At 38.2% G+C, this 23,363-nt stretch overlaps 1 pseudogene; it reads left to right on the top strand.

Moving 5' to 3' along the window:
* Nucleotides 1-10,030: 10,030 nt before the first annotated feature.
* LOC101153468 (primary cilium assembly protein FAM149B1-like) lies at nucleotides 10,031-11,448 on the top strand (annotated as a pseudogene).
* Nucleotides 11,449-23,363: the final 11,915 nt, after the last annotated feature.

Raw genomic sequence — 23,363 nt, forward strand, 5'->3', positions numbered from 1 at the left:
GAATAGAGAAAGCCAGAAGCTTTGCATGGAAGCTGGGGTCAGGAAAAAAAACCCATGGTTTGCTAATCTAAGGCTGTACTTGTTAAAAATGTACGGAAAGACAGGCAGATGGACTTATCCAATAAAGGAAGGAAAATATTATCATATTCTCATAGGCACCATCATTAATGACCATGTGTTAAATTTAGAAGTAATTACAGAAATGGAGAGAGGGTGGAAGAAGTCCAGGGCTGTGCAGAGGCTGAGCTTAGTGTGGTTGCTGGGCTGCCAGGAGCGATAGCCCCTGCTCTAGGATAAAGTCAGGTGCTGCACCGAGCAAGTGTCTTGAGAAATGCATGGAACTTTGCTCTGGCATAAACCCCAGCAAATCCTCTGACTTTCAGGGACCTCACTGCTCTATTAAGCTATGCAGACCTTGTGCCAAGGAAAACAGGTGCGAACATGACCAACGGGCATCAGGGAAGAGTAGGGAAGATGCAGATTTGAAGTATGATGGCCTGTGTCTAACTATGGTGAGATGTTGGGCAAATTGTAGCTTTGATTTCCTTATCTATGAAATGTAACTTGCTAATTCATGTTGCATGTAATTTTTTTGTGAGGAATAAATGAGAGAAGCATTTGGTACAAATATTGATCATTATTTTATAAAATGAGTGTAGCAAGAATTTTGCTCTATATATTTCATACTTAATGTGAACCTAAAGCTCCATTTCTTATGTAATAGAAAGATAAAAACTCTAAAACAATAAACAAACAAATAGAAGAAAATGTTGAAGTGTTACATTTTCTTTTATGAGACTTTGGTTTCCATTAGCTTAGTGAGCATGGGTTGTCCTGACAGCCGTAATGGACCAAACACCCTCAGCTTCCAAACAGAGACCACGCAACATAGACTTACCCAGGCAGGCCCTTGACTACCTTGGCCCTGACCAGACATTACTTTCCTGTCTGGTTAAATAATGTGACTGGTTAAACAACAATGGTGAGCGGACATTTTTAAATGGGTCCTGAGTTTATTTGGGATCCTAGCGTTTTATTATTGTACATGATGTTGGCTTTTGTTTAGACATAATAACTCTAATTAAACATTTAAGCAAGATGTTCAAAGAAAACGACAACATTAAATCCTTACTAGCTTTAAGAGATGATGCAGTTTGTCTTTTAACCTACCCATTATCTATCTGCGGCCACATATATACACACATACAAACACACGTGCATTTACATTAGGGCTGCTCAAATGTTCCGCCATGGTTCTGATATTCTGCCCATATTGACAATTTGGTTTTGTCTTGACCTGGGGCCTTTGGAAAGCTGAATGAATATCTTGAGTGGTTACTTTCTGACCTTAGTGTGTAATCAGTGGTCAAATGATCATGTAGGCTACTATGATATCAAACAACCATAACAGTGTCAATAATACAAACAAGATATATCTTTTGAACATGCTGCAATATCTTTTAATATTCACTTCTTGTAAGGATAAACATTCTGCATTATTTTGAACAAATGCTTTTTTTTATTTTGTATTTTGTACGTTGATCTGCTACTGGTCACATATAAGATAGTAAGATATTTTTCGAGCTTTACTGAGGTATAATTAAGAAGTAAAAATTGTACATATTTAACGTATAAACCTGATATTTTGATATACATATACATTGTGAAATGATTACCACAATCAAGCTAATTAACATATCTCCTCACATAGTTACAATTTTTTTGTGCATGATGAGACACAAAACACTTAAGATCAACTCTCTTAGCATATTTCAAGTGTGCAATACAGTATTATTAACTATAGTTTTTAAATGGTGCAATAATTAATGATTATGAGTTATCTTTATGAGAAAAAGTAATTATTAAAAGCTTGCCCATGATTAATAAAATAGATTAACAGTTGTTATAAACATGACGAGTGGATTATTTAGTTAGACCATTTTTAGGCCAACAACTGTAAATTCTTTTGAAATGCAACAGAAACAATAAAAGCATATCATAACTTCAAACTTCATAAAATTCTTTTGTGCTAACATTTATAGTAACCTTTAGGAACTGTATTTACCTTTAGCTATTTAAATTCATTTAGAACAGGCATCCTCCAAATAAAAGTATATTTAGAGAATTTGTCACTTCTTATTAGGGTACATTAAAAGCAGAATGTCAACTTTGCCCATTCAAAATTTCACAGGAAAGAAAAATCAAAATCAATGTCAAAATTATGTACAATAGCATCCATAATGAATCATGGAAATTCCAGACAGAAGAACATAGAGGAAGGAAAAAAGTTTAGAGAAATCAAGATACTGCCCCAAATATCTCTAATGACCTCAGGTGCAAAGGCCTGCACAGTATCGCAAGTATCCAGTGTCGTGGCCACGGGTGTGATCTGGCTGCGGAGAGTCCTGGAAATCACTGTCCCTACACAGTAAAGTCATACTTAAAATGTGACTTTGATAGCTTTTAATTACAAAATAAACATTCTAAAATAAATTTCCATAATTATTCTATAAGCCTTTAGTCTATTTTCTGTTGGTGACATCAAACTTCAGCCTTGACTTTGGCCAGCCTATATGTTAAATACATACATTTACACACACACACACACACACAAACACACATACACATATAATATTGCCATGGAATATCTGATTTTTCCTTTTCTATCAAGTTTTATTTCTTTGTTTTAAATCAGAAAGAAATCTCAGTTTTTCTTTTTTTTTTTTTTGAGACAGAGTCTCACTCTGTTACCCAGGCTGGAGTGCAGTGGCGTGATGATGTTGGCTCACTGCAAGCTTCGCCTCCTGGGTTCGAGCGATTCTCCTGCCTCAGCCTCCCTAGTAGCTAGGATTACAGGTGCGTGCCACCACACCCGGCTAAATTTTTGTACTTTTAGTAGAGACGGGGTTTCACCATGTTAACCAGGATGGTCTCAATCTCCTGACCTCGTGATCCGCCTGCCTTGACCTCCCAAATTGCTGGGATTACAGGCGTGAGCCACCATGTCCGTTTCTTTTTGCATTTATTTAGGTCTTCATATAGTTTTTATCCTTTGATCTCTTAAGGTACTCCTCAGGTCTATACTCTAGACTTGATTGCTCAGGGTTATTCTTTTTTAAATTTCATTTAATTTTATTATATTTTTAATTTGTATTGTTTTTATCATTATTTGTAAGACTGGTCCTTAATTTACTTTTCTGTGCCATTTTGTCAGTTATTTAAATCAAGGCCATTCTAGATTCAAAAAAATATATTGCTTTTCTTATATAGGTCTAGAATAGTACAAAAAGTATCATTTGCAAGAGGGCTTGTTACTGTTGCTTCCAAAAATTGTTCACAATCCTTGCCAAATCCATACTGCGTACTCTGACTCTGCATTTTGGATCTTCAGTGCTGACAGAAGACTCCATCTTCTCTGCCCCACCTCCTGTTGGCCACAGGGTCTCACTGCATAACTCTGTCTTTCATGGAAGCACCACCAAAGTCCAAATCTTATGCCGTTAATGTTGCTTCCTGTGCCTGGGAAACCTTTAACTTCAACGTCTGTCTACTACAATTCCAGTTACTCTTTAATATCCAATTTAGACATTCCCTACCCTGTGCAGGTCTAATATCCCTAGTCCACCTGAGAAACTAGAGAGAGAAAATAATTAAGATGCTTTTGTAATACTACCCCACTTCTAGTGAGGCATGTTCTTAATATCTTGTGACAACCTAGTAGAAATTGCAAGTGGTGCCAGCATTTTGTACGTCTGCCATTTATAAACCACAGAACAAAAGGGTAGAATGGAGTCTTTCTCAACATAACTACAAAAGAGCAAAGTCAGTGTTTACTGGTACACACTCGGTTCATTGCTATATTCTCTGGATATGGAACAAATGAACCACTTGAGGCAATATTTATTAAGTAAAAGAAGAGATATGAAATACACTGGTAAATGAATTAGTGAAGGAATGGGCATAGGTCTAAGCAGCCTATTTGTATGCGTGAGATCAGAGTTAAGCTTATGGATGTCGTAGTGTCAACAAATGCATGCACTCCCCACCCCAACACACAAATACATATACACATACGGGGTTTTTTTTTAGTCTATATTAGCCAATTATGTTTCCCACTGTTATTTCTTTTAATATTTTTATGCTATGCATAACAGTATAAATTGGTTTTTCAGAATATACGAGAACATAGACATGAAAGCATCTTTTGAATTAGATGTTATGTTTATTAAACAGAAACATATTACTCATATAATTAAAAAACTACCAAGTTAAAAATTCTCTAAATTAATTATAAAACATAAAAGAAAATAAAGAAAAATGTAGGTGAATATCTGATCTTAGGTTAGAAGTAAGTCTTTATAATAGCAGCAGAAAAAAAATCATGTTTTGACAACATTTAAAATTATAAAATTTTCTCTCATATATTAATATATTTATAAATATTATATATACAAGACAAATTAATGAAAAAGAATAGAGGGAGTAAAGATAAACCCACACAAATTTGCCCAACTTATTTTTGATAAAAGTCCAAAAGCAGTTCCATGGAGGGAAGAGAACCTTTACAACAAATGGTTCTGGAGAGAGTGAAAACTCATGAGCAAAAATGAAAATAAAAAACCAACAAGAAAAAAAACCTTTCCTACCTGAGTCTTACACCTTCCTCAGAAATTAACTCAAAAGGGTTCACAGACTTAAATGTAAAATATATAATTATAAAACCTCTAGGGGAAAAAATACAGGAGAAAATCTTTGATATCTAAGGTTAGGCATTGGGATCTTAGAACTGACACAAAAAGCACAATCTATATGAGGAAAAAATGATAAATGGGGCTTCAAATAAAGACTTCTCTGCCAAAGATTTTATTAAGAGTCTGGAAAGACAAGCTATAAACTGGGAGTAAATATTTACCAAATATATATCTTATAGTGGGCTAGTATCTAGGATATATAAGGAACTCTCAAAACTTAACAATAAAAAAAGCAAACTGCCCAATTAGAATATGGACAAAAGATACAAAGAGACTTTTCACTAAAGAGAATAGATACATATATGACAAATGAGTGCCTAAAAATGATGTTCGACATTAGCAGTTAGAGAACTATAAATTAAAACCTGAAACCACAATGAGATATTGCTATACTGCTATCTGAATGGCTAAAATAAAATATAGTCATAAGGCACCAAACATTTGCAAGGATGCAGAAAAACAGAATCACTCATACATTGATGGTGAGAATGTAAAATTGTATGGCCACTCTGGAAAACAGTTTGTCACTTTCTTAAAAATCTAGACATGCAACTACCACAAGACCTACCGACCGCACTCTTGGGCATTTGTTCCAGAGAAACAAAGATTATTTTCACACAAAAACCTGTAGATGAATGTTTATGAAAGTTTTATTTGTAATAGCCCAAAACTGAGCAACCAAGGTTTCCTTCAATTGGCAAATGTTAAATGAACTGTTGTACATCTATACCACAGAATACGACTCAACAATCAAAAGGAACAAACTACTAATGAATGTGACAATCTGAATGAATCTTCAGAGAATTATTCTGAAGGGAGAAAGCCAATCCCACCTAGTTACATATATTGCTCCATTTATATAACATTCTTGAAATAATAAAATGATAGACATGGAAAACAGATTAGTGATTGTCAGGGGTTATGGAGGGATTTGGTGCAGGAATATAAGTGGTTGTAGCTACAAAAAGGCAACACGAGGGATCAGTGTGGTGATGGAGGTCTTTTGACTGTATCAAGGTTGATATTCTGGTTAAAATTTTCTACTGTACCTTTGCAATATGCTACCAATGGGAGAAACTGTAATGTGTACACACACATGATCTTTATTATTTCTTACAACTGTATCTAAATCTACAATCATATCCCAATAAACAGTTTGAGTTAGTTGACTGTCTAAAAATTGATATCATTTTATTGTATGTAAAATAAAATTCATAACAAAAATAGGACAAAAAATGAGAAATTAGAAGAATATTGTGGTTTGATTCTCGTAAAGTTATTTGAAGGTAAACGATTATATTAAAGTCACATATGGTAAATCTTAGGACAACCACTAGAGAAAAGGCAGTAGAGGAAGAAGAATAAAGTAAAAATTACTATATTAATCCAAAAGAAGGCAGAAAAAGGGTTGAAAGGGGAGAATGGATAATATGTTAGTAAGTACAACTGAAAAGATTAGGTAGATTAAAAGAAAACCATTTCAAGTTAAGATGAAGGAAAGAATCCAAAGAGCTGTGAGAAAAAAGCACCAGGTAACCTATAGAGGAAATCCTATCAGGTTAACAGCAGATTTCTCAGTAGAAACCCTACAAGCTAGAAGGAATTGGGGCCCTATCTTCAGCCTCCTTAAACAAAACGATTACCAGCCGAGAATTTGTATCCAGTGAAACTAAGCATCATATATGAAGGTAAGATACAGTCTTTCTCGACAAACAAATGCTGAGAGAATTCACCATTACCAAGACACCACTAGAAGAACTGCTAAGAGAAGCACTAAATCTTGAAACAAATCCTGAAACACATCAAAACAGAACCTCTTTAAAGCATATAAATCTCATAGGGCCTATTTAAAAAAATGCAAGTTCCACAACGGTTGAAGTAGTTTACAGTCCCACCAACAGTGTAAAAGTGTTCCTATTTCTCCACATCCTCTCCAGCACCTGTTGTTTCCTCACTTTTTAATGATTGCCATTCTGACTGGTGTGAGATGGTATCTCATTGTGGTTTTGATTTGCATTTCTCTGATAGCCAGTGATGGTGAGCATTTTTTCATGTGTTTTTTGGCTACATAAATGACTTTTGAGAAGTGTCTGTTCATGTCCTTCACCCACTTTTTGATGGGGTTGTTTGTTTTTTTCTTGTAAATTTGTTTGAGTTCATTGTAGATTCTGGATATTAGCCCTTTGTCAGATGAGTAGGTTGCGAAAATTTTCTCCCATTTTGTAGGTTGCCTGTTCACTCTGATGGTAGCTTCTTTTGCTGTGCAGAAGCTCTTTAGTTTAATTAGATCCCATTTGTCAATTTTGGCTTTTGTTGCCGTTGCTTTTGGTGTTTTGGACATGAAGTCCTTGCCCATGCCTATGTCCTGAATGGTAATGCCTAGGTTTTCTTCTAGGGTTTTTATGGTTTTAGGTCTAACGTTTAAGTCTTTAATCCATCTTGAATTAATTTTAGTATAAGGTGTAAGGAAGGGATCCAGTTTCAGCTTTCTACATATGGCCAGCCAGTCGGAAGTCAGTGTGGTGATTCCTCAGGGATCTAGAACTAGAAATACCATTTGACCCAGCCATCCCATTACTGGGTATATACCCAAAGGACTATAAATCATGCTGCTATAAAGACACATGCACACGTATGTTTATTGCGGCACTATTCACAATAGCAAAGACTTGGAACCAACCCAAATGTCCATCAATGATAGACTGGATTAAGAAAATGTGGCACATATACACCATGGAATACTGTGCAGCCATAAAAAAGCATGAGTTCTTGTTCTTTGTAGGGACATGGATGAAATTGGAAATCATCATTCTCAGTAAACTATCGCAAGAACAAAAAACCAAACACTGCATATTCTCACTCATAGGTGGGAATTGAACAATGAGAACACATGGACACAAGAAGGGGGAACATCACACTCTGGGGAGTGTTGTGGGGTGGGGGTAGGGGGGAGGGATAGCATTAGGAGATATACCTAATGCTAAATGATGAGTTAATGGGTGCAGCACACCAGCATGGCACATGTATACATATGTAACTAACCTGCACATTGTGCACATGTACCCTAAAACTTAAAGTATAATAATAATAAAAAAAGAAAGGTGCTAGAAATTGTATATCATGTGTAAATATATAAACATTGACTGATACCCCACACCATACACAAAAATCAGCTCAAAATAAATTTATCCCTAAATGTAAAACCTCAAACTATAAAACCTATCCTAGAAAATATGGAAGAAAATCTTTGTAATTCACTAGGCAAAGATTCTTAAATACAACACCAAATGCATGAATAATGAAAGAACAAAATTGACAAATTATAGTTTATTAAGTTCAGACCTTTTGCTCTTCAAAGTACACTGCTATGAAAATGGAAAGGCAAATCACAGGCTGGGGAAAATATATTTGCAAATACATATCTGCTAAAAGACATATTCTGTGTATATTTAAAAAGCTCTTTAAACTCAATAAATGGAAAACAAAATCCCTAATGAAAATTGGACAAAAGATTTGAACTGAAACTTTACTGATGTTTTGTCTATACCAAAGAAGAGACAGGGATAGCACATATGCACATGAAAAGTTGCTCAAGATTATTATTAGTAATCAAAAAACAGATTAAATCCATGCTAAACTACCATTACACATATATTGGAATGATTAAAACAACAACAAAAACTCTGACAATATATACTAAGTGTTGGCAAGGAGCTAAACAATGACACTCTCATAAATGTTTTATTTGTATTATCATTGTAATGCAATTTTCTTGGATACTGCCTTTTCCACCACCATTGCTGATGAAAAAGGCAGTTCCTTAAAAAGTTAAACATGCCGGGCATGGTGGCTCATGTCTGTAATCCCAGCACTTTGGGAGGCCAAGGCAGACGGATCACAAGGTCAGGAGTTCAAGACCAGCCTGACCAACATGGTGAAACCCTGTCTCTACTAAAAATACAAAAATTTGCGGGCTTGGTGGCATGTGCCTGTAATCCCAGCTATTCGGCAGGAGAATCACTTGAACCCAGGAGGCTGAGGTTGCAGTGAGCCGAGATCGCGCCACTGTACTCCAGCCTGGGGACAAAAGGAGACTCTATCTCAAAAAAAAAAAAAAAAAAAAAATTAAACACATGATTAGCAATTCCACTCCTGGGAGAATGAATGCACATGTCCATATAGCTAAATATATTTGAATGGTCTGGCAGATTTTATACTTACCAAATCTGGAAACATACCAGATATCCATTAATCAGTGAATGAAAAATTAATGGTAAATACATACCAGCAATAGTATACTATTAGGCAATAAAAAGGAAGCAATGACCAATACATGCAACAGTGATCACTCTCAAAAGCACTGTGGCAAGTGAAAATCGGACCAAAAAGGCGAAGTGGCAGCTGCAAAAATTCAACGTTCCTATCTCTTTCAGGAGCTTCTGCTTCGGGGATCATAATCCACTGGCAGCCTCTGTGGGGCCCCTTTGGATCAGTCCTCACATTCATGCATGTTACTTGAGAAAAAACTTAAATTTGCTTTGGAATAAATTAAACTACTGCAGATTTGACATTCTGCATTTAGAAATGGAAAAAAATATTCTGTAAGGAATGTAACTGCGACTATTTCTCTCTACTGAGAATAATTTGAACTTTTAGCCTCTTACTGAAGTTAATCACACTTGATCTCTTGAGAAAAAATGTTTTTAACATTAAACAATACTCCACTGAGATTTATCAAACTCTATTTTAATTGTAATTGATTTATAACAAAAGATAAAATGAGTTAATTAGGGCATGCTATTAGAAATACTAGCAAGGGAAGAAAGCAGGGAGGTCGGAGGACTGGAGAGGTGGGGACCCTGGGGAGGTGGCGGCTCGGAGTCTAGGCGACGACGGGGCGAGATGGGGCCAGTAGGTGGTGGGAGGGGGCCGGGCCGGAGCCAGCGGGAGGGCCAGGCCCGGAGGCCCCCAACCTGGCGTGCCCGCCAGGGGCCGAGGCTGAGGAGGAGGAGGAGGAGGAAAAGGAGGAGGAGGAGGGGGAGGAGGAGGAGGAGGAGAAGGGGGATCTCCAGATACACTCGGGAAGGCAATGCCACAGAGCTTGGAGCTGAAAGGAATAACAAAACATGCTCTTAACCATCATCTCCCTCCCGAGAAGCTGGAGGAAATTTCCCCCACCAGTGACAGTCATGAGAAAGACATAAGTTCCCAAAGCGAGTCCGACATCACAAGTGAATCACCTTTTAAATCAGCGGATGCTGGGAATTCACTGTCTGCTTTTCCAAGTTATACAGGCACAGGGATATCTACTGAAGGCAACTCAGACTTCTCCTGGGAATATGGTGAACTCGATCAAAATGCCACTGAAAAAGCCTAGGCAATGTTCACAGCCATTGATGAACTCTTGTATGAGCAGAAGTTGAGTGTGCATACCAACAGTCTACAAGAAGAGCACCAACAGTCTACAAGAAGAGCGCCAACAGTGGACAGCTAGCTTTCCTCACCTCAGGATTCTAGGTAGGCAGATAATCACTCCAAGTGAAGGTTATAGATTGTATCCCAGATCCCCTTCTGCTGTTTCAGCTTCATATGAAACAACCTTGTCTCAAGAAAGAGATTCTACTATATTTGGTATAAGGGGAAAGAAGTTACATTTTTCATCTTCGTATGCTCATAAAGCATCTTCTATTGCCAAATCCTCCAGCTTTTCTTCTATGGAAAGAGACGAGGAAGACTCTATAATCATCTCCGAAGGAATAATTGAGGAATACCTAGCATTCGATCACACCGATGTGGAAGAGGGATTTCATGGGAAGAAATCAGAAGCAGCTGCAGAGAAACAGAAATTAGGGTATCCTCCCATTGCTCCATTTTACTGCATGAAAGAAGATGTCCTTGTTTATGTGTTTGACAATGTATGGAGCAAGGTTGTGAGCTGTATGGAGCAGTTGACATGTAGTCACTGGGAAGGATTTGCCTACCATGATGAGAGTAATGTTGCAGTTACCAGACCTGATTCAGAAAGTTTCTGTGTGCTGAGTGAGCCACATCCTTTGGTGTTACCACGAGGGCCACAGTCTAAGGTGCTGTCCGTTACCTCAAATCCAATGAGTCTCTGTCAAGCAAGTAGTCATCAGCCAAATGTTAATGGTCTCTTGGTTCATGGGATGCATCTACAGCCAAGAAATCTCTCCCTAATGGACAAGCTCCTAGATCTTGATGACAAGCTACTTATGAGGCCTGGGTCCAGTACCATCCTTTCAACTCGAAATTGGCCAAATCGAGCTGTGGAGTTTTTAGTACATCATCTCTGTCATACACAGTGCAGTCCACCAAGAGATGCAATCCATTGCCACGAATCCTTCATCCGATCAGCACAAGCCATTCACGTGCTGGAATACCAAGACTTGGGGAAGAAATCCTCAGAGGAGCCCAAGTCCCAGCGGCAGCCAACTCGCTCTCCTCTCCCTCACCAATGCCCCTGAGTCGAAATAATCTGCTACCACCTATTGGCACAGCTGAAGTGGAACTTGTGAGCACTGTGGGGCCACAAAGACAGACGAAGCCCCATGGTGACTCCAGTCGAGCTCCAAGTGTGGTGGTGGATGAACTTAACTATCAGCAGCCACAAGAAAGGCTCCTTTTGCCTGACTTTTTCTCCAGGCCCAACACAACTCAATCATTTTTGGTAGAGTGACATACTTCCTAGAATGAGCTTGATGGTTGGGGAAAGAAAAGGTGGGGGGAATAGTAGTTTGGCAGACTTAAGACTTTATCTAGAGGATTAACTCAGAATAAAAGTTGAGTTTCTAACAATAAAAAAAAAAATACTAGCAAGGGAATACAGTTGGTACAACTAGCAATGAGCGGGTATGAAATGAAAGATTATCTTAAAATTTGGAACAAAATAAATTTTAAATTGTATATTTTTGTTTTAAAAACTACTTAGAAAAAAACTATCTAGGCCTATAAGGATTAAAATTTTATTCTTGTACAAAATACTTTTCATATCCAGAGCATATCATTTTCTATTAAAAAATACACCAAGTACCACCTGTACTTTGGTCAATGACAACCATGTATTCATTTGACACAGGGAATTCCACCTTGGTTTGAGCCATATCTCTGCACATAGGAGAAACTACTTATTTACAATGGCTGCTCAACTGCTACAGCAGCAGGAAGGGTGCCTCAGTGTCTTGTTATCCTTATTTCTCTAGGTTTTCACTCTTCCTTAATTGTTTCCCAGGTACCCATTTTTATTTCTAGGGAACCGGGCATTGCCAGGAAGCGCAAAGCCTAGGTCCCATGGTTTTAGGACTGAAGTAAGAAAGGACTTCATGGAGGCAGAGTCATTTCAGTATAGCAATCCGGACAACACCATTTCTTGCTTTTCCCTCACAGGTGTAATAAACACCCTGAGATAAGTGAAAAATAATTAGAAATAGCAGCAAAGAGATGATGGTGAAGAGGAACTATTTAAGAAATAATGAACAAGATTTAATAAGAGACACTGATATCAGATTGAACATATATCCATATCTAGATATATTGAGTGAAACCTAGTGGCTTCAAAGACATCCATGTTCCTTCAAAGGACATGATCTCGTTCTTTTTAATGGTTGCGTAGTATTCCATGATGTATATTTTCTTTATCCAGTCTGCCACTGATGGACATTTAGATTGATTCCATGTCTTTGCTGTTGAACATACACCTACCATGTGTCTTTAGTGTAGAACAATTTATATTTCTTTGGGTATATACCCAGCAATGGGATTGCTGGGTCAAATGTTAGCTCTTTGAGGAGTTCCCACACTGCAAAAAGCAGTTTTATTTATCTCAAGAAAACATAGTCATTGAATATTCTTAATAGATTACATGATTTTGTACTTGTCAATTTTTGTTTTCTTTAGAAGGAGCATGCATCCCCATGTGGATAAATGCCACCTGAGCCATAGCTTTAGCATTTTGTATCCTTGAACCTCCTTCTTAACCTAAAGATACATAACCTGAAAAGGCCTAGCAAATGAAAATCCTTTAATTCTTGACATAGATGAAGCTCAGCACATTGTTTGTGAGGACCTAAGGTATAAAAAAAAAAAATCATTAATTCAAACTTAGTCTTGAGTGGGAGATGCCTCCATGATTACTTACTAAAATGTCTTCTGTCTTTAAGGATACTTTTAAAAAAAAGAAAAATAGGAAAACTGCAAATATTGATATTGCAATAAAGGGAAGAAAATTATAGCTACTGCCTGGTAAAAGGAAGCTTGTTTATACAGGATTTCAAAAACTTTAGATCTATTATCTACATAAAAAGAAGAGTTGTCCGGGTGCGGTGCCTCACGCCTGTAATCCCAGCACTTTGGGAGGCTGAGGCAGGCGGATCACGAGGTCAGGAGATAGAGACCATTCTGGCTAACACGGTGAAACCCCGTCCTTACTAAAAAATACAAACAATTAGCCGGGTGTGGTGGCGGGCGCCTGTAGTCCCAGCTACTCAGGAGGCTGAGGCAGGAGAATGGTGTGAACTGGGGAGGCGGAGCTTGCCACCGCATTCCAGCCTGGGTGACAGAGCAAGACTCCGTCTCAAAAAAAAAAAAAAAAGAAGAGTTAATCATGTCAATTCAGTGATCTCCAATATGAAATGTAAACCTTTACAGTTTTCATCAAAAGAAGAAATTTCATTATTAGCTTGCATATTCCTGTACTTAAGGAATAACAAGAGATTTCCAGCAAACCATTTCTTATTTGTTAAGAATCATTGGCTCTCTTATATTTTGTGGGTTTTATTAAAATTTTCTATTTTGCTGCTAATTATGTTTTCACCTTGTTTGGGACTAACATATGTAAACCTGACCCTTGTATTTAGAAACACACAAAGCATGGAAATGGGGATGGCAATGTAGTGTTTCTGATTAACAAAGGCACAACCTGACCTTACAACTTAGCACTCATCCAGTTCTATGGTAAATACAACCATATTACACAGTGTGCCTCAATCTGCAGGAATCTTAGGTCATGACCATTCTAGAAGTCTTTGGATCACCTGTTGTGCCCTCAACAGTGTTTTGTTTCCACCTGAACATCCCAAGTGAAGTCATTATTGGTGATTATAATTATGGTTCTCCTGAGTTTCATGATAACAATTTGAAAATGTCAACATCTGAGTTTTATGAGATTAAACTGTGCATGATCCTCTATTTGTCTTATTAATCTTGACTAAGATTTGCTACAAAAAGATGAAATTTAGCATCCTTGCCAAATTTTGTGGGCTCAGTTTTCTGAGCCCACAAAATTTACAACATCAGTTTATCCTGCTGTGGACTTAGCTAGTAACACTGTTTCAACTTCTGCTTTTCTAAAAAAAACCAGAGTAGAATGAAAGAGAAGAGGGGAAATTAATAGTTGATCATCCCTAATATTTTCAAATGTGTTCGTATTACTTTAATTTTAGCCGAAAAGGTAGCACTCTCCCTATTTGACAGAAGATAAAATGCAAGTCCCTAAAGCCAAACATTCTCAGCATCAGCCATGAAAAGATAAGAGTTGAGATTTGATCTAGTTCTGAGTTTCCAAACCCTGGTGATACCATTGCCCCATTCTGAAAAGAAGAGATAAAGGAAAACAGATTTTTATGTTCTTAATTTTTTTATTTTAAAGAATAAAATACACACTGTCAGGCTCCACTTTATACAATTCACCCTTCTCTCTCCTGCTGATGAAAGAATCCACTACTTCAGGGAGAGCAGTGTAATCGGTCCAGGTGCTAGAATGTCATTATGCTGCCACACTCTCAGGAAGGGCACTTCTGTCCTAATGGGACGTTAGGACAAGGCACTGAGGTTTGATCCCAGAAGTGCAGAGAACTCCAGAAGTTTCACTTGTTGAAAATACTTTTCATAATAGCATTGAGCAATTCATAATCATATAACATGCCTGACATGGTTGCAAATTTGTTGACAGAGTATCAGAAAGAGTACTATGTTTTTTATTCGGCTCTTGATTCATAAGTTCTTTTACACTTGGAAAAATAGAGGGCTGGAATCTCATATAGCTTCCTGCATTTCTGACATTATATCAGACCCACATATTTGTGCAGCCCAGGTGTGCTAGGAAGTGGTAGACAACTACATTGGTCTTGGAAATGACTAACATATTAATTATAGATGAATTAATCTAATATACAGTCAAGATGATGTGTATCAGACACTTGACTGGTTATTTAAACACATTCTTCTCTTTAAAATACAAAACATACATATTTCTCACAGGACATAGAAAATGTTTTCTGTGGTATAAATTTTAAATTCTTATAAAGCATTTACAACAATGTTTGACACATACTTAAAACAACAATAACAGCTATTATTTATCAAATGCTTAATATGTTCCAGGTACTTCATGTATATTATCTCACTCCACGAGGTGCGTATCACCATATCCATTTTACTGACGACACAATTTTTTTTTGTGGTCAAGTAGGTGGCAGAGCTGGGAGTTTTCATTTATTCAACAAATATTTTTGAATGCCTAGCACTAGGCATATGAGTATCTGAACAATATGATGTGTTACATTCTTGTGTAAAGTATTGTATCTGTGAATTATATGCATTTTACGATGTGTCAAAATGTTTTATCCTGATATATGCATTGGGAGCAAGAAAATGTTGGTTCGGATTCAAGTACTTTATTCAAACAAACTGGGAGGCTCGTTTTATTCCCAAATCACTGGATTTTAGTTTACAGGACTCCTCTGCCTCCATTCTCTCTCTGTGCTCCTTACCAGAAGTGACCTCTCTCTGGGACACCCACCAACTTCCTGTCATTACTTTAGGATTGGCTCTTGGCCTCCCTTCTTCATTATTCCAAATCCAAGCCATTTGCCAACATTTTGGTCTTAGAGCCTCAACTTCCTCAGCACAGTAACTTGCAACAGCACTCCATTTCATATGGGCCTGGTTATATACAATTTTGCTAAGCTTCCAAGAGTTTTTCCAACTTCCAAATCTTAAATCCAGAGCTTTGTCTTCTGGTGACATCTTTATGTGTTACTTTTCCTATTGTCTTCTGTCAACTGAGCCTACTCTTATTACCACCATCAAGCAGCTAGCATTAAATGAATAAACGTTTCCTATTTGCCAGGGACTGCTCTAAGCTCTTTAAAACGATCTCATTGCATCTTCACAACAACTTAATCTTGTCCAGCTCAGAGCTGGAGAGAGTTGGGATTTGAACCAAGATTTCCATAACTCCAAATATAAATTTCTTATTAATGTTTTAGTGCCGCTTAATTCTTAGGCCTACTTCTTACTTTATTTGCCTCCCTGCCCACCATCAGATGCTTCACTTGTGTTCTTGCTGACACCCCACAGTTGCTTCCTTCTTTGACTTTCCAGTGACTACCATGTCACTCCTTGGTTCTGAGTAAATCTGACTTCTGCTTTCTCCACTTGCAGCTGGTAACCATTACTGCAGAACACCGATTTTCAGATAGAATTTAACACCCAGGTTTTAAAATTAATTTACTGGGTTGGAAGATGCATTCACAAAATGCCAATAGAATGTGGGCTACATTACATGAAGTGGGGCTGAAAGCTCTTTGGGGAAATATTTGTTATATATAACAATTTTTGTTACTCATCTGGGAAACATATTATATATGAATGAGTGGTGATATACAGTGTATTTACAGGTTAAAAATGCTTTTAAAAGCAACTGCTTTTAGAAAGCGTTGTGACTGAGACCATGGGTTTCACTGCAACTTTATAACATCACACTTCCACTTGATCTCTTTTATTTATAGCCAGTTGGCTAGTTCAATACCTATTCTTGCTGGTCTCAGTATTCTGCTTTCTTCAAGCCATATTTGACCCTCTTATACCAGCAGGAGGTCTTTCTCCTACCTTATTAAGAAGCTTCTGGCTGGAAGTGGTGGTTCATGCCTGTAATCCTAGCACTTTGGGAGGCCGAGGCAGGTGGATTGCCTGAGGTCAAGAGTTTGATACCAGCCTGGTCAACATGGCGAAACCCAGTCTCTACTAAAAATACAAAAAATTAGCCAGGTGTGTTGGTGGATGCCTGTAATCCTAGCTACTCCGGAGGCTGAGGCAGGAGAATTGCTTGAACATGGGAGGCGGAGGTTGCAGTGAGACCAGACTGCACCACTTCACTCCAGCCTGGGCATAAGAGCAAAACTCCATATCAGGGTGGGGGGAAGAAAGGAAACTTCCACTACTTTTCTCCTGTCATGATTTATTGGTATCTTCTTTCTCTCTGGGTAATTGTATGCCACTGTTTAGAGACTAACAGTTTCTTATTATTTACATAATAAAATGGTCATCTTGGTCCTCCATGCTCTGCCACCTATCTATCATGACTCCTCCCCAAACTCAATCTCCCCCAGTTTCTGTCCATTGGCCTTGACTCTGCCCAGTGCAACCTCTACTTGAAATGCTCTGCCTTGTAACTGTGCCATTCCTACCTAGGCTTGAATGCTATCCCTGAAAGACAAATTATCTATTTCCTTAAGCCAAAAGCCATTTCTTTCCTATTTCTGTTCCTATGACCTTTTTTAGTTTGTTTTATTTCTCAAATACCACTCTCTGGCTTGTCATATAGTTAAATCATGTGCATGCCACCATTTCACCAATAGATTAGAAACCATTAGCTGCATTCCAAGTCTGATTCTTCTTTGCATCCCCTTTAGTGTCTTTAGGAAAATGCAGTGCCCAACCTGGGGTCTTTTTGGGCTCAAGAAAACAGACTTGCATGACTGCTATGGAGTAGGCATGGCTCTTGAAAGGATATAAGCCACGAAACACACAGCACGCCAACAGAACAGCGTCAGCCTTTTCTTTTTAGTAAGAAGGATCCTTACAGAAGTCAACATCTCTGGTTAAGGGCTATGCTTTTGGAGCTCTCCTTAGGTGTGAGGAAAGAAAACTAGCCCAGACAAGCACAGGAGCTCCACATTCCAACTAGGAACCAATATTTTCTGGAACACTTCCTAGTTTAGCCTCCAGGGTCCCTGAAAAGGCCATGTATCTCCCATTATACGAGTCACCAGTATGGGATACACGTCATTCCTTTGTACCTCCTTTTAGTTGGATACAATTCCCCAGTTAGGGGTCACTTTCATTATAAACAATGTTACCTAGTAACAGCTGACATCCCAACTCTATCAGATATCCCAGCAGAACAGAGAAAGTTAACCCAAAGACAGTGCCAAATGTGCCTGCAAAGGAAGAGGCATATTTTTGTTTGTTAACCCTTAGCCACAGAAGAGAACTAGTATCCATTGAGTGTCCTTTATGGTAGGTTGTTTTCCATAGATTGTCTCTTTCTATCCTTACCATAATTCTAAAAATATACTTCATTCATATTTTACGGAGGAGGAAACTGAGGTCCAGAGAGGTTGAGTAACACCCTAAATTACATTTTAGAGCTAAAAGGTTATAGAAATTACCACTTGACTGGCTTCAAAATATTTTTCTAGCCCATGCTGCCTAATTCAGCAGCAGACAGAATGCATGCAATAAATATTTGTTGGTAATAACAGTCTTTATCTTTGACTAGCTTAATGCCAGCACTTGCATTATTTTGAAAAGGATTTTTTATTCCCCCAGATACAGATAGGTTTATCTTGGAATGGTTATTTCTGAAGTCTAGGGTAATTAAAACAGGATATGATGTCTATTTTCAAAATGGTCTCACAGCAAGCAAGTAACAGAACTAAAATTTTCCATCAGTTTCTATCTGTCAGGTCAATTATTCCAAGCCTCAGTTTCTTTAGAAAATAAAGGGATTGGATTTGATCATCTCCAAGGCCTTTCTCATCTTTAATATCTTGTAAAAAGAAAGTCTGATTATCTTTCTGCCATACCTGGCAAGCCTAGGTGGCCAATAAGGAAGCAAGGATAAAGGTACCTAAAATGTCTACTTTCTTTTCCTTTTTATGTAATGAATGGCTGTGGCCAGGACCCTCTTGTTTCTGGGATAAGTCTCTTATTTGAACAGAACATTTAACACAGAAGATTTTCAAAGTGTGTGGGTTTTGTGTCTATCAAAAAAGAAAACACGCACTCCAACCAGTGAATCCACCATTCAACGAGGCAGAGAACTGCCCTCTGGAAAGCAACCAGCATCTCAAGGGAGTATTTTAAGCACATCCCAGTGTTCATTCTAAACGTGTATTACCTTCACTGTATAAGAGTTTGGGGTTTATAAGTGAGGAAATACCATTTTGTATGCAGAGAGGATCACACAACTGTGGCAGAATAGAAATTACTTTTTCAAATTTTCTAAAGTAAAACCTCCAAAGAAATATCTATTTCTATACAACCTTATTGTCATTTTCTCTAAAGTCACTCATCTAGTTATTTTAAATTGGTTCTGAAACACAATCATACATTCAAAAACCTAGTAACAGGCTCTCTTGAATGCACTAGAGCAGTAAATATTAGTTTCAATTAAACATTAATCCAAAGGATATTATTTCACTCTCTTAAGCCTCATTGAGGTTCATTATTAGCAAACATGCCTTCAATATCTCATTTTACATTCTCACTCTAAAACTATATCATGAATATAAATTTATTTTATGATCCATTCTTAATCAGTTCAAGAGTTTATACTCTTATAAATTGGCTAAAATATTTTAAAATTGCATTTGTTCTAATTACTTCAATAGAATAGAAAATATAAATTTAATATTTTTGGTATTTTTCTCACCATAAATTAAGCTTCTATAACTTTTAGCAGTTTTGTGAGATAGAATTAACCAAGATTTTTCTTTAAGATTTCTTCAATTACTTCATGCATGGAAAAGACTCTCCCAAGCTGTGGTTATATAGATACATATTATTGTATTCTATTATTTTAAAAAACGTTTAGCACTCCTTAAATAATCCATCCAATTTAATATATGGAAGTTTTCTGAAAAATTATTCTGGTTAATGGACTTTCTACCACAACATGAATGCAAACATTATAAGCAGCAACTTTTGCTATTTCAGACGTTTATATGGACATCTATTGTTGACCTAGGTCTTCATTGATCTACCTGTATGATTGACATACTGCTGTCAATGGAATGTCTGCAAAGATTATTGAAATATGCAAATAACCAGCCAATGAAAAAAAGTAGGGGAGAGAGGGTGCATCCCTGCAGCCCCGCACGACGGGCCCGCCGCCTTTGGTGACCCCCGCCCCCCTCCGGCCTCAGGGTGTGTGGCGGTCAGCGCGCCAAGACCCTCGGGAGCCCCGGCCAGAGCCTGCTCCGCTCTCAGGCCGCCCAGGCTCGCCAGCCGCCAGCCGCGCTCGCCCATGGAGATCCTAGACGAGTTCGACAGGGGGAAGCTCCAAGAATCCTTCCCAAAGACGCCTGGAGAGGGCTGAAAGGTGGGAGAGAGGCTCAAAAACACGTGCCCTGTTGCCCGTACGGGCTTGGGACTGGCCAAGGACAGGGGCCAGTTGTCAGGCACTACTCATAAACTAGGGATGAGCTTTGCCCCTGGTGCAGGGACACGCACACAAGTGTGTGGTTTAAGCATGTATGTGCCAGTGTGCTGGATTCAATGCACTCTACACAACCGTGGCCACAATGTTGCTACCTCTGTTGCCTCCCCTGCTAGAGATTCTTCACACTGGTGATGCCAAAATGCCTTGCTTGATTCCCTTTCTCGAGTTTGGAGTCCCAGCGAAGCTGCTGACCAAGATATCTCTAGGCTTTCCCGCGGCCTGAGGACAGCCTGAGTGCGGTCTCTGGGAGTCTAGCCCAGTGACTGCAAATTCTTAGTTGGGTGATTCAGTGCAGTGTTAATTGAGGCCAAGGCAAACACCTGTGGTTAAGATGCGCAAAGGCTGTTTTACTCTTTGACACTGCCCAGACCCGTCTCTAAAAATCAGAGGCATAAGAGACACAAAGCCTCATTTTCTCTCTCACAATATGTGTGTGATGGTTGAAGTCATGCAAAGCTGCCAGCCTTGGGCTCACATTCAGACTCCCTGGGCTTGGCAGGAGAAGTCCTCAGTTCTGGATATTTTCTATGGTCCAGGCCCTTGGCTGTGTGCTGCAGAGAGATACTCATCAGACACAGAATCTACACTCGAGGAGTTTTCTTGCAATATATGGAGTAAGGGTTTCAGCAACTCTGGACACCCCCTCTAACATGTTCCTTTAGGACAGAAAATAATCAGACTTTCAAACTAGGAAACACTGACTCCCATAAAATTCATTCATTCTGCACTATTTAAGACAGCGTTCAACATTAATTGAAGATGGGATGATGATTTTCTTTGTGTCATCCCATAAAGTCTAATCTTTTTTGTTTGTTTGTTTTTGAGATTCCTGTCTTGCTCTGTTGCTCAGGCTGGAGTACAGTAGCACCATCATACCTCACTGCAGCCTTGAACTCACACACTCAAGTGATCCTCCTGCCTCAGCCTCCCAAACAGCTGGGACTTCAAGTATGTGCCACTATACCCAGCTTTATCTTCTGTATTTTTCTAAGAATGGGAAATAAAATTTGAACAAGCTTCTGGAAAAATTATGATGCATTTGGCCAATTCAAAATGATTCATTGTCTTAGAATCTTAGACTCTTAAGTGCTTGTATGATTTAATTTTTTTCAGAAGATTGGTTAAATATTCACTTTGCCAGTACTTACTAGCCAATAGATTTTTAAATTATATTATTCATGAGATATCTCAATTTCTTAATAACTTAAAGAAATTATAACTCTTTTCAATATATATCCTGTTGGATTTTGAAGTTTTGGGATTTGGAGGATTTATAAAAAATAATATTTTTTCATTTTTAAAACTAACAAGAAATTATTATTTCAAATAGTTTTATGGACAGTAATGATAATTTAAAATATACAAATATTGGATTTTAATTTGGTTTGTTTTGTTTTCACCAGTTTAGTATATAAATATCATTAGTGCAGTTTTACCAAATTTCAGAATACTACTCTCTTGACCATCTGTTAAATGTCTATTTAATGCACAGATTTCCCTGAGTTCATTTAAGAACATTCTGAATAAAAATGTTTACAGATAACAATTATAACAAGACTGAGTGAAGTTTACTGTGAAAATCTGGGAATTTGGATACCAGTCACTGGACAGTGAAAATGGAAGCCCTGTGCAACATGCTTCTGGCCTGTTCTCTAGGCTCATAGTAGGAACCGAAACCCTGGAGACTGCAATTTAACAAAATAGGGCTACAATTTCTCACCAAAAGAGTAGGATCACATGCACTCAAATGCAAGCTCACAACTGGCTAGTTTGCAGCTTTGAGAAGTCATCTCAAAATGAACGAATACTCTTCTTAATGCTGCTGAACATTTCTGGCCCATTTCCCCTACCACTAAAGGATATTTATTAAGGGCCTCACATACATACGATGACACTCAGTATTTTGCAAAGCCTATTGAAACACTCATTGGAGGCATTCTGTTGTTACTACTGCCCTCGGGGACTTTGGTTTATACTAAGTTTAGCCATTGTCTTGCCGTTTGGATGTCTAATAATGACCATAATCATCATCGTTTCCTCCAAATGTTGCCCATGAGCCATGTTTTGCTTACTAGAAATTTTTCCTGAACTTACTACATTATTGCTTCAATGAGATGTTTACAAATAAGTTAATTTTTTTTAACGCACCTACGAAAGACATCTTTTAATTCTATGTCAGGTCCTCGCCCAAATTTTCATAGCTTGTCTCTGACGTGATTTCCTGCTTACTGGATCCCCCTCCATGGTCCTGACTTAGTAAGTAGTCACAGAGGATTTCTGAGATCCCTGAGGCCAACAGAGCTTTAATTTGTATTAAGTCTCTTCAGCAGAGCTGAAAAGACATTTTTAGAAAAACTCTGAGTACAACCACTCACTAAAGACATTGCAAGTATAGCAGGTTTAGCAGTTAAAATTCTTACTCCACAAAAATACACAGATTCAAGTGATGCAACATTATTTACTTCTTTTTTCTTCCCTTTTTAAAAAGATAATATCTGCCTCTGAGTTCCCATCCCTTTTGGCATAAGCAAAATTTATCATCACTTATTTGAGGGCGCCCTCTTTTTTCTGTTCCTCTTGCCAAATGTTTCAGAGACTATACAAACTCTGGTCTTTGATCACAGTGAACACTACTGTTCTAATGTCTATAATAGGCACAGTTCACTGGTGATGGGCACTGGAAGCCAGGATCCTAGACCCCCAGGGTGTAGCTTCCCTAAAGCCATCTCCTGGGGTCCAGCCACCCTGAAGCCATCTCCCCCTGGGGCCTTCATGCATTGATTCAACAAACATTAACTGAGCATCTACAATAAGCCGTGTTTTCTAACCCCTGGGAATAGATGAGTGAATAGGTAGAGTCCCTGCTCTCAAGGAATTTACAGCGTTTTGGGAGAAACCAAAGACAAGGAAGTGATGAGTTTCCAACCACAGAGATAATCAGGGGTGCCAGGGGAGTCTTTGGAGTGAGCCTCTCCTGGCCCAGGGGAAATTCTGGAAGACTTTCAGAAGAAAGTCAAGCCTAGGGCGCATTCCAGAGGATCTCACTCCAAAGGAGTGAGAAGAACGGTGGCAAGATGTCTATTTTAGCG

This window comes from Gorilla gorilla, chromosome 16 (genome assembly GCF_029281585.2).
Source record: "Gorilla gorilla gorilla isolate KB3781 chromosome 16, NHGRI_mGorGor1-v2.1_pri, whole genome shotgun sequence".
NCBI lineage: Eukaryota > Metazoa > Chordata > Mammalia > Primates > Hominidae > Gorilla > Gorilla gorilla.